This window comes from Durio zibethinus, chromosome 24 (assembly GCF_047325235.1).
Source record: "Durio zibethinus cultivar Kanyao isolate XHJ-2024 chromosome 24, ASM4732523v1, whole genome shotgun sequence".
Taxonomy (NCBI): domain Eukaryota; kingdom Viridiplantae; phylum Streptophyta; class Magnoliopsida; order Malvales; family Malvaceae; genus Durio; species Durio zibethinus.
Window position 1 is genome coordinate 2530295 of NC_143185.1, and position 12912 is coordinate 2543206.

Consider the following 12912-nt stretch of genomic DNA (forward strand, 5'->3'; position numbering starts at 1 on the left):
TTAATTACTTCGAAGCATAAATATCCTTAAGCTTATCTCACAAGGAATACTCCCAGTCAACACATTATATTTTACCTCTGCAACTAGTGCCATTCTAATAATACGAACAAAGTTTTTTTGAATTTTATTTTTATTACAGTTAAACATTCCCTTAGACTAACTATTGTTTGATCTAATTCTTATTGTACTAACAGATTTTGAATCGTACTTTATCATGATATAAGAATCTCGCTCTATTACCACTTGTACTAATAGATCTTGAATTGTACTTTGTCATAACATAAAAATTTCGTTCTAATACCACTTGTTAGAAAATCAATATGCACATGCAGTACTAACATACACAAACAATAAAGCAAGCCCAAAATAAGAATAAAACATACAAATACAATAGAGCAAGCCTAAACAAGAATAAGAACATATTAATATATTTGTTTTGACTCAACTAAAAATTACTTACTCTAAATTTAATCTATTAATAAATAAATCTTTATAATTGTGAAACTTCTGAAATGAAAAAAACAATTGTGAAACTTCTAAAATGAAAAAAAATCACAAAAAGCTTCTGACTCAAAATTTAACCCAAAACTCAATTACACTCTTTTAATAACCTATTTACTTATCTATTTTCTTGGTGTCTAACTATCTAAGATTATCAAATTAAAATAAAAATATTTTATTTATAAGGGTAAAACTTCTTATAATTTTACTAAACTCTCGATGTGAGATACAAGATAAACTTTTAACTCTTATAATTTTATTAACTTTCGATATGAAATTATAAGATTCAAAACAAATGCCAATGCCCTTAACAATTTTCAATAAGGTAGGCCATCATGACATATTTGTCATGTTACATACACGGTGCATCAAACTCAGAACTTAATGTCGCCTGACAATTTTCTATCAGATAGTTTTGTTCCTGGTGTATTTGGGGATTTCATCTGTAATTTCTGTTCGATGAAATTCTAATGCCTTCAAAAAAAAAAAAAATTCCCGTGATCCTTACACGTTTCGAAATCGAATTTCAAGTGATCAAAGCTCTTATTTCCTGTTAATGGAGAGCTTTTATAAGTTCCGAAGTCGACTTGATTAATGCTGACTAAAACAAGCAAGTTGGAGTCTTTTACGGTAAAAATAAATGAATAAATGAATTAGTACTCCAGGGAAGATCAAGACTGAGTAAAGGAAGACCTCAGTTGCTTTGGATCACTATCAGCAGCTCATAACTTCAAATAGTTATTAGTTACAAAGAATTCTGAGAAGAAAAAAAAAAAAAAAAAAACAGAACACTGATGATGGTGGGAGAAATGTGGTCTCGTGTAGGATCAGACATGATAAGAATTTTTTATTTGAAAATTCAATAAGTATCAAAGTTATGATTTGAGAATTATCATGATACAATCATAAAATTTGATGCAGAGATGATGGTTCGAGGATTTGTTGGGGCTGTATTGTTGTGAAATTTATAGTATGTAAGAGGAGATTTGCTACAAAAAGGTATGAATTATTTCTCAAAATGATCCAACGATGTTTCAACGAATTTTTTTGATATGGGCGAGAGTTTGTGTTGATGAATATCTGAAAGTAGCAGGTACGGATCTTTGTTAATAAGAATTGAGCACCTCGAAGCTATTGATTTACGTAGTCATAAATGTAAATTGCCTTTATTGTATGCTCTGCATAGCAAACCCTGTTAGTGTTGAATATTGAATTCAGCTTTTTCTTGTCCAATCCAAGTACAATTTTATCTTTCACATTTTTCAGATTTACACTAATGACACCCTTATTCCTCGTAACTTAAGAAGTAAGAAAAAAATAAAAAAAAATACAAATCAATTTGCAATTGTAAGTATTTAGCTTGATTTAGATCGATTTTTTTATTGAATTTAAATTAAATTAAGAAATTAACAGCATATATTAATTTTTAATTGAATTTTAAATTAAAAAATAAAAAATTGAAAAAAAATTATTTATATATATTAAAAAGTATATAAAAATAAATTATATATTTTTATTAATATTTATATATTTTAATGTTTATAAAATAAAAATAATTATTTTATACTTAATTCTATTTAGATATTTTAAAAAGTATATTAAAATAATATATAAAAATATACATATAAATATAATAAATTAATAAATTAAATCAAACTAATAAAATTTAATTCAATTTAAATAAAATTAAATTATAAAAAAATTTAGTTCAAATTCAAATTAAATTTTAAAAACTCATAATTTTATGTATTATTTTAAAAAATTAAATTTAATCCAATTCAAATATTATCTTCCTCTTAAATTTCAATAACTCAGTAACCTCTGATACAAATTATGATTTGAGCTTAAGTATAAATCTTGGGTTTGAAACTTTTGATTTATTTTGGAATTATGTATTTTTGTCAATATAACCCAACATCAAATCAATCACGTGCTGTCCTAGTCATGCTGACTGGAAACAGAAAATAACTCTTAAAAAAGTTTCTATTTTATTGACCTTTTTTTCTTACAGGTCGATGTACAATGTCCCACAGCTGGAAATGTCATTGTCTATCTAGCCCACGAAGGTGGAAATGTTCATCAAATTTTTTAAATCACATGGGTTAGCTTTTGGTAGTAACAAATGGAGAATCCACAGTTTTGAGTTGAAAGAATCTTGGACTCTTAAACCATTTGTTTCTTTATTATTGTTTTCTTTTTTCCAAGGTTAGATTTTCGTTGGCTTTTTATTTTAAAATTAAAAAAAAAAGACTTTTTGGTCATCAAGAATTGCAGATTTTTTAATGCATCATAAAGGGTAAAGCATAAAAATTTCCTAGCAAGTAAAGGAGGTTTCTTGTTGATCATGGCTTCGCAACAGTTGCCATATCATGAAAACATTGTGGAAACAAGATTTTGACACACTTTGCTTGAAGTTTCTGCCTCCCGCTCCATAGTCAAGCTAATTGAGGTAAGAAGAGCTTCTAAAAGTTCTTCATCCCCGCCTCCCCACCCCAAGAATATGCTAATTGCTGATTAACAAAGAATGTTCATTTGTCAACAAGGATTCATTTTATTTTTTTGACGTAAATGTTTTGAGTTTGAATTTAATTGATAATTATTTATTAAAATTATTTTAAATGTATAATTTAAAATATTTATTTTTAAAATTATAAAATATGATATATTTTATTTTAATTTAAAAAATTTAATAATTTTTTTATTTTAAAATTTTCATAACAATAAAAAAATGTTTCTTTAAAAATTTAGGCAAAAATAAAAAAATTTTAAATAAAAATTTAATAATCAAGCAAGTTTTTATCATTTTATTATAATTAATTAAAAATTTTAAATATCTTTTTTCATTAACTGAATTTTTAATAGATTAAAATTGATTAACCGGTAATATTCATTTTATTAAATCAAAGATCAATTAAAATGAAAATAAATACTTAAAATTTTAATTAAAAATTAAAAATTAAAAATTATAATTAATTTAGAATAAAAATAAAAAATTTAATTAATTATAATAAAACATTAAAATTTTAAATAATTATCATATTTTTCTTTAAGACCTTTTTACCCTTTTATAAAAAAATTTACCTTTCGACACATTTGAAAGAAAATCTACATGGTTTGGCTATGTTCGAGCATTGTGACATCATTCCAATACGTCATTGCACCAATCATGGCTGCGCGACCTGACAGAGCTCTTAGGGTCAAGCATTAGACTTCGAGTCTACTTATTAATTATGGAAGGAAGAGTCGAAGCAACTTCTTAATTTTTTCAATACTACACTTTAGCTTAAATGAGCAAATTAATTTTCTAATACCAATAAATTGGTGATCAGAATATTATCAAATGAAAACTAAACTGATTTTCAAGAATCAGACACATCTAGGCTTATTTTAATGTTCGATTCTGCATCAGGATATTCTAAAAGTTCACTATAATATATACATAAAAATTTATATTTATATTTATATTTATAAAATAATTTTGTTAAATAAAATCATAAAAGACAAAATTTTATGTAACACTTGTCCAAGCTGCGGCCATCATTATTGAGTTGATTACCCCACCAAAAGACTGTCCCTAGCTCACAAAGACTAAGAAAAATAAATGAAGACAGAGAGCTTGACTTATCCATTGTTGTCTCGTCAATGGTGTTGGGAGCTAGTCAGAAATTTCAGCGATGGTGGGATTGTTTATAACTTAAATCATCACAAGCAGTTATCTCTTTTCTATATATTTTTGACAGTTGACACACTTCTACATAAACAAAATTTCAATCATTTTCAGAAAAAAAGAGAGAGTAAAGCAAAAATGATGATGAAGGGAGAAATGTGGTCGAGTCTCGGCTCAACCATGGCAGCCATAATGTTCATTTATGCCATGTTCCGACAGTACGTCCCGCCTCAACTTCAGGACTATATCTCTCGATATAGTAAAAAGCTGTCGAATTTGATGTATCCTTATGTTCATATAACCTTTGATGAATTCACTGCTGAAGGGATGAAAAGAAGTGAGGCCTTCTTGGCAATTCAGAACTATCTCAGTGGCAGGTCATCTGCCTATGCTAAGCGACTTAAGGCTGATGATGTTCAAGATAGTCAGCCTTTTGTCCTTAGGATGGATTATGGTGAGGAAATCACTGATGAGTTTAATGGAGTCAAGGTTTGGTGGGCTGCAAATGCAATATCCTCAAAACCACAACAGTTTTCATCTTATCCGGCTTCCGATGAGAGGAGGTTCTACGTTCTAAAGTTCCATAAACGTGACAGGGATTTCATCACTGGGACTTATCTCATTCATGTCTTGAATCAAGGGAAGGTTATTGCAGCTGATAAACGGCAGCGGAAGCTGTACTCCAACAGTGCAGGCTACGGTTGGTCTGGTTTCAGAAGTACTAGATGGACACATGTAGATTTTGAGCATCCAGCTACATTTGATACTTTGGCAATGGATGCAAAAAGGAAACAGGAAATCGAGAAGGATCTTATCAAGTTTAGCAAGCGGAAGGAGTACTATGCTAAGATTGGAAAAGCTTGGAAGCGTGGTTATCTGCTTTATGGTCCTCCAGGAACTGGCAAATCTACCATGATTGCTGCCATGGCTAATTTTTTGAATTATGATGTGTATGATCTTGAGCTTACTACAGTTAAGAATAATGTAGAACTGAGAAGGCTTTTGATTGAGATATCAAATAAATCTATCATAGTGATAGAGGATATTGATTGTTCTCTTGATCTTACTGGTCAAAGAGAAAAGAAGAAGAAGAAAGATGAGAATGAAGAGATGGATCCAGTTAGTAAGAGGGCAAAAGAAGAGGAGAAAAAGGATAGTGACGTCACTTTATCAGGGCTTTTGAATTTTATTGATGGACTTTGGTCTGCTTGTGGGGGTGAAAGAATCATTGTATTTACTACCAACCATGTTGAGAAGCTTGATCCAGCTTTGATAAGGAGAGGGAGAATTGACAAGCGCATTGAAATGTCCTATTGTCGTTTTGAAGCATTCAAGGTGCTGGCAAAGAATTATTTGGACATTGATACTCATCCACTTTTCGGAGAAATTGGCAGATTGTTGGAGGAAACAGATATGACTCCTGCTGATGTTGCAGAGAATTTGATGTTGAAGTCAGATGAAGAAGAAGATGAGACTTGTCTGAAGAATTTGATTGAAGCCCTTAAGGCTGCAAAGGAGGAAGCAGGAAAGAAAGCTGAGAAAGAAGCTCTTCTGAAGGCGGAGAAAGAGCAGAAGGAAAAGGATCAATCTGTTCAAGAGGATGTCAAACAAGATGCAACATCAGCCAAAGAAGTGAAAGAGAATGGATTCATCCATTAACTAATAGGGCCATCTTCATCTTCAGTTGGTTCCTACCAATTTTCTTCCTATATTTGTGTTATGTCTCTGCCTATCCATATCTATATTTATTCCAAAAGTAGTCTTGCATATATTTACTTCTAATGGCTGCAATAAAATTTAGATGGGGGTGATATTCAGGTGCTCCAAATTTAATCATCTGCACTGAAGTTTCAGAATTAGTTTCGGTTTCAACTTTGTTTAATCCCAAATTCTGAGCTCTTTTTGAATCAGCATAAATTCCTTTCAGATCCAATTTCTAGTTCTTTCAAGTCTAGAGTTTATGCAACTTTGAGGCACCAGGTATAGACATATTGTCAATTTGTTATACAGCGGAAGTGGTGCCATTGCTAAAAAAACCAATTAGGTTTCATCAATGTTGTTCTGTAAGAGTGCCTTAAAAGCTTACCATTCACTTCAGATAATTGTAATGACTCTTCCTTCTTTCTAAGGGCCTAATCAAAATGCAAAGCCAATTCTTAATCATGCTTGTGCAAGAAAACAAAATTTCTGGAATCTTGCTTTGATTAAAGTATTCAGAAAGCAATACAACGGATTTTTTTTTTAAGTAGCCAACAGATGAAGACAATACATATTTTAGTTTATAAAATCATCAAGTTTCACATATATTTGCCAGCTTTCGGTGCTGTGTTGGTCGATGTTAGTTGTAATCAACATATTTAACCTCCCTAATCACCTTCATGCTACGTTTAAAAACATGACTACATTATTTTAGTTTCTGTAATTTTCTATTATTTCCCTTTTTGTTTCCTTTATGCTAAAATATTTAGTTCCTTGGGATAACTGATGCCTTTGAAAGCTAAGTGCTGCATCCGTTTATTATCTTATCTAGTCAGAAGGCACCGAAAGATACTAGTTTTCTAAGGAAGTAGAAAAAGAAGTTGAGGCAACCTTCAATAAAATAATATGTTTAAGGCAACTTGATCTAGTTCAAATGACCCTTCATGTTCCTTAAAGGAATTTTACTGATGACTCCATAAACCAAAAATGTCAAGTCCATTTCTTACTTTTATGCAATAATTTTGTATTATGATGATGATTATGAAGTACAAGTATTACCCTTTTATTGTTTTCTGCTACAAGAACTAAACTTTGTTTATTGCTGCCCTCAGCAGTTTACATAGTGATGAAACACAGGGCCAAAGCATGATATCAACATATCAGCTGAGATTTATTAGCATACATTAGAAGTTTACCTAGTGGTGAAACACAGTAAGGGGTGTGAGTAAACGACACAGAATCTATAGTGCACAGAATCTGATTAAAATGGACAGAATCTGATTAAAATGGACACAGCTATCCCATGAAATTGTTTTCTGTCCGTCCCAAAGCTCATAGCAGGCATCTTTTTCCTTATTGAATACAGAGAAGTAGCTTCATGTGTGAATGGTGAAGGTTACATACATTTAACAAATATAAAAGGTCCTGCAGCTGTGGGGTAGAGGTCACTGCTTTTCAAAGCAATGAGAACTTAAAGAAATAATTTCAAAAGCTAAACCAGCCGAATTTCTGCATAAAAGACAGAATTTGGTAGCTTTTAAAAAAGGCCAGAATAGCAGTAAGCTGATCTGTGGATTTTCCTTGTTTATAAATATATATTTATTTATTTATTTTCAAGTGTATAATACACCTTAGCCAAAGAGTATAGTGTTTCATACCCCAAATTTTCCCTGGAAGGAGAAAAGAAAGATGGTAATTGGAGAGTCATGGGCTCAAATAGGATCAACCATTGCTGGTTTGATGTTTGCGTTAGCTACATTACAACAGTTTTTCCCTCTCCAACTTCGAGTCACTCTTGAACAGTTTGTTTTAGCCACCCTTCAGCAGTTTTCTTTTGTCCAAAAGTTTTGTGATAAGTTGGTTAGTTTTTTCTCACCATATATCACGATCACATTTCCTGAATACTCTGGTTACTGGAGCAACCAAGGTTACACTGCCATTGAAACATATGTTGGGGCCAGATCAACCACCGAAGCTTCACAGCTCAAAGGTAGCCTGATCAGAAATAGTAAGGCTCTTGTCCTGACAAGAGATGACAGTCTCGGATGAATTTGATGGGGTCAAGGTCTGGTGGGTTTCAGGCCCTTCCACTTATACTAGTTCCGAGGACAAGTATTACCAGCCCATCTTCCATAGACGCCACCGTGATTTGATCACAGGGCCATACCTGGATTATGTTCTGGAAGAAGGCAAGGCGATCGAGGCCAGGAATAAGCTGAGAAGGCTTTACACCAACAATCCTAGTGAGAACTGGAGTTCTTACAAGAAGAACTTGTGGAGTGACATAGCTTTTGAGAACCCAGCAACATTTCAGACATTAGCAATGGATCCTAAGAAGAAGGAAGAAATCATCAATGACCTGGTGACATTTAGTAAAGGAAAAGATTATTATACCAAGCTTGGAAAGCCTTGGAAACGATGGCATCTCCTCTATGATCCACCTGGAACCGGTAAGTCCACCATGATTGCTGCCGTGGCTAATCTTTTGAATTATGATATCTATGATCTTGAGTTGACAACAGTTAAAAATAACACTGAGCTCAGGAAGCTATTGACTGAAACATCAAGTAAGTCTATAATTGTGATTGAGGATATAGATTGCTCCCTGGATGTAACTGGTCAGAGAAACAAGGAAAGAGCAAAAAGCAGTGAAAATTTGGGGCATGATCTGAATTGTAAAAGAGAGAAGGAATCTGAAAATGAAAAGACCAGTAAAGTTACACTTTCTGGACTATTGAATTTTATTGATGGTACTTGGTCAGCTTGTGGAACTGGCAGGATCTTAATGTTCACTACTAATCATGTAAACAAGCTTGATCCAGCTCTAATTCGCCGAGGGCGAATGGATTTGCACATTGAGCTATCATATTGCAGTTTTGAAGCATTCAAGACACTAGCCAAGAATTACTTGGATCTTGATTCACATGACTTGTTTGAAAACATTGGCATTTTGTTGAAGGAAACAGACATGACTCCAGCTGATGTTCCAGAGAACTTGATGCCAAAGCGTGAGAAGAAAGATCCAGATTCTTGTTTAGAGAGCCTGATTCAAGCTCTTGAGGTTGCCAAAGAAAATAAAAAGTTGAAAGCTGATAAAGAAAAGGCACTCAAGGTCAAGAAAGAAGGAAGAACCAAGAAATTTTATACTAGTTTGATTAAGAAAAGATGGCCGTTCTAGGCTTAATTGATGACTCCAATCAGATTAACAATTTAGTTAATTTCAGCTTCTCATGTTTAGTGTTTTTGCACATTTCATTCTGGCTAGGCTTAAAATTGACTCTGAACATATGCAAGCTATATATCAAGTAAAAAAAAAAGATTACCTTTTCCATTATGTTGATATTTTTGTCATTTCGCAAACAGATTTGTGCCAGAGAAAAGGCAGGCTGAATATGATTCCAAAAGCTTTAGTGATAGAATTACAGTTGTCTCCAAAAACAGATGGTCTGATTTGCATTTTTACCATTAAACTTTTTAGGATATAGTTACCTTGCCTTTCCCATTGTTACTCTTTGCCTTAAGGACATGCTTATCATTTTATTTTATTTTTTACAAAAAAAGGTGGTAGCATGAAAAAAAAAATTGAAAGTGCTGAAATTTGAATATCATATCTATCGGACATCATCTTAAAAATGATTAGATAAACTAATTGAATTAAATAAAAAAAAAATCTAATGGTCTTGTTTTCTCATTCTCCTAAACAAAAGAAAAAAAAGGGAATTAATTTTATTTGTGTGGTAAGCTTCTTCCATGCTAAATGGGGCTTTCAGCATTGTTGAACACATGTGAAATACTAAATAAAAACATTTTTCTCACTTGCTTCCTTTGCCACCAAAACAACCCTCTCCCAAACACAATTTCCTTGCGTTGATATGATAATTAATAGAAATAATAAAATAATTCATATTGGACAGTTTTTGATTTATTTTGATTCGATAATGTTATATATATTTTAAATCGGAGGTAAGGTCGAAGGTAGATCGGTTTTCTTTAAAATTGGGTTTGAGTCAAAGTGAGTTAGGTTATACTACCCCAACCAAGATATATAAAAAATATTTTTTATTATTTATTTAATTTTTATATTTATATGTATTATATTAATAAAATATTATTTAATATTAATTTATATATAATTAATATATAATTTATATTTAAAAAATTATTTATAAATATTATACTAAATTAAAATTATTAAATTAATTTCGAATTAAATTGGTTACGATTTATGAATTTATGGATCGAATAAAAAATAATAATATTTTGATGTCACGTTGGATCAAAGTCGAGTAAAAACTCATTTTTAACTCGACTCATTGCCATACTTAGCCATTAATCAGTCTTTGAAATACCTTTACTCTCCACTCATAAATACAAATATCAAGATTTCAAATCAAGTATGGATCATTCATCTCCTTTTTCTTTCTCATTATATGTTTGACAAACTTCCTAACCCTAGAGGCTATTTTTATCTAAGTTAAAGCAACTCTTTGATATTGCTATATTTGGAGTAGTTTAGGAGGTAGAAAGATGTATTAATAGTAATTGCTACAAGTTCTCATTATATTTGACAATTTTAAAAATATAATAAAAATGATATAATATCGATACAATTTAAAATTTTTGTCAAAATTGGGTTTAGCAAAATCTAAAAAAATTATGTCTTGTACTTGATATATCGACTAGAGAAGAATGAAATAGTTCACATGGATTGAAAATACTTCATAGGATTATAAGAGAATAAGAAGGTACATGTGTAATTTTGAGAGTATGTTTTGATTGATTTCATGTATTTATAATTTTCTATAACTAGTTAATCTTTTCTGTCGTTCGTGAAGGTAGGTAAGTTGAGTATCGAACAATGTTAAATTATTCTCTTGTGTGGATGTTTTATATTTTGATTTCACTTTCGCTTGCTCGATTTGCTAATTGAATCAGGGCTCTTGGCTCGACAACTGGTATCAAAGCCATGTTTGAAGCAAATGTGGATGGGATACCTGACAACTGGTATCTAAACAAAGGTTTGAGATGTGGAAAGAAGTAAGCTTGGAAAAGCTCGATTCAAGAAAAAAGTTCAAGTTTAAAGTTTGAGATATTAGATTGTATATAAAGTTTGAAGACACACGAGAAAAAATGATTAGGAGACTTCTATTACGTGTAGAGTTGAGCATATCTAACATAGGCATGCAAGTTTAAGTGGATTAAAAGAGAATAAGAAGGTTCATATAGGTATATTTGTTTGTTTAGATTACGAATACTTCATAGGATGAAAAAGTCCATAAATATTGTTTAGGATTGAGTGTTGATTAATTTGATATATTTATAATATTTTACAACTAATGAATTTTTTCTATCATCTGTAAAGATAGACAAATTGAATGTCAAACTATATTAAATTATTATCTGGAATGTTTTATGTTTTGATTTCGCTTTTACTCGTTGGATTGTTTAGTTAAACGAAGGCTTTTGGCCCAACATAAAGTTCCGTCACCTTGTGACAAGAAAATTTTTTTGCCCTATTTCTTTCTGGTCATAGTTTTCCCTGATGTTCTTCACGAGTATGCAAAGCTAGTTTCCATTTCTAATTTTGCATTCGTTGTTCTTTCAAAAATTATTCTATGTTTGACAAAATTTGTTAATTTTTAAATCAACAAATTTATTCATAAATTATAGCTTTCATTAATTTATTTTTATATTTAGTTTAATTCAACTAAAATTAAAAATATATTATATAAAATTAAATTACTTAAAATTTTAATTCTAAAAGTGTTAAAAATGATTAACTAAAATAGTCGTATTAATTTTTTTATAAATTTTATAAATGAATTTTTTTTTTATTATTAGACTTCTTTTTATAATTAGACTAAAAAAATGTTTAAATGATTTACTAAAATACCTTTAATATAAATTTTTAATTCCAAAAAATGTTAAAAGTAATTGATTAAAATACCATTATTAAATTTTTTCTATAAATTTTAATTTAAATGAATTTTCGTATTGGACTTCGCTTTTATAATTAGACCCATTTAAGACACAAAATACAATTTTTATATCAAATAAAAATACAAATGAAACAAGAACAAAACTTATTATGTACATAAGAGTAAGATATTTATATGAAATTTATTTCTTTATCGTTAAGAAATTAATTACACATGTAGTTTATGTTGATCAATAAATTTATTAAAAATAATTATAATTTAATCATTGAAGTATATTTATTTTTTTCTATTTTTTGCCTTTCAATTTTTTGTTTTAATTTATTTGCTAATTATATATGTATGTTAATAATTTTATTGTTTGTATGTTTTATAGGTTAATTATTTTATCATTGATAACATAATTAAATCTTTTTACTTTCTTGAAATAATTCCTTAATATATATCACTTTTATAATTTAACCTGACTTCTATAATTAGTTTCCTTTTTATATATATTTTTAGAATTTGATAATTGTTATTTCCATAAACAAAAACTAATATAAGATCAAATGCAATTGAATTGCACATCCATCACCAACAATTAGTATTATATTATTCATTAAACACTTTGAATACTTCAATTAGATTTTTATCCATAGAATTAGATGATTGAGGAGGTGATGAAGTTACCAACAACTTAGAACCAAATTGTTATAAGAATCATTCATATTGATTTTTTCTATCTTAAGATGATTTCATTTTTCTCAATTGTGTTAAATTGCTTATTTTTTTTCATCTAAGTGGTTGAATGATTAAACGTGAATTATTTTTAGTAGAGAATTATCAAATAAAATAAGATTAATTATTTTTTGTGAATTCTTTCAATGTGTGACAAAATTTATTGGAACCATCTTTTAATGTGTTTATGCTAAAATTATATTCATTTATGAAAATTTGTATTTTAATACTGAAAATAAAGTCATTATAAATTGTATATGTGCTATATAATAAGTTTATTGTTTGGAGAATTGGAATTTCTTTAAGAAAAGATGACAAGTACCTAGGTTAGGAATTTATTTTATTTCATTTTAAATTTTAAAAAAGAAAATTTAAGTTTTTAATTGGTAG

The 12912-nt window shown here is 29.7% G+C and overlaps 2 pseudogenes across 1 annotated transcript; both read left to right on the top strand.

Annotated features, from left to right (window-relative positions):
• Positions 1-4129: 4129 nt before the first annotated feature.
• Positions 4130-6004, top strand: LOC111316668 (AAA-ATPase ASD, mitochondrial pseudogene; annotated as a pseudogene). The gene has a single exon (XR_016333293.1). The product of XR_016333293.1 is annotated as an AAA-ATPase ASD, mitochondrial pseudogene (transcript).
• Positions 6005-7408: 1404 nt separating this feature from the next.
• LOC149511822 (AAA-ATPase At3g28610 pseudogene) lies at positions 7409-9322 on the top strand (annotated as a pseudogene).
• The last annotated feature ends 3590 nt before the right edge of the window (positions 9323-12912 follow it).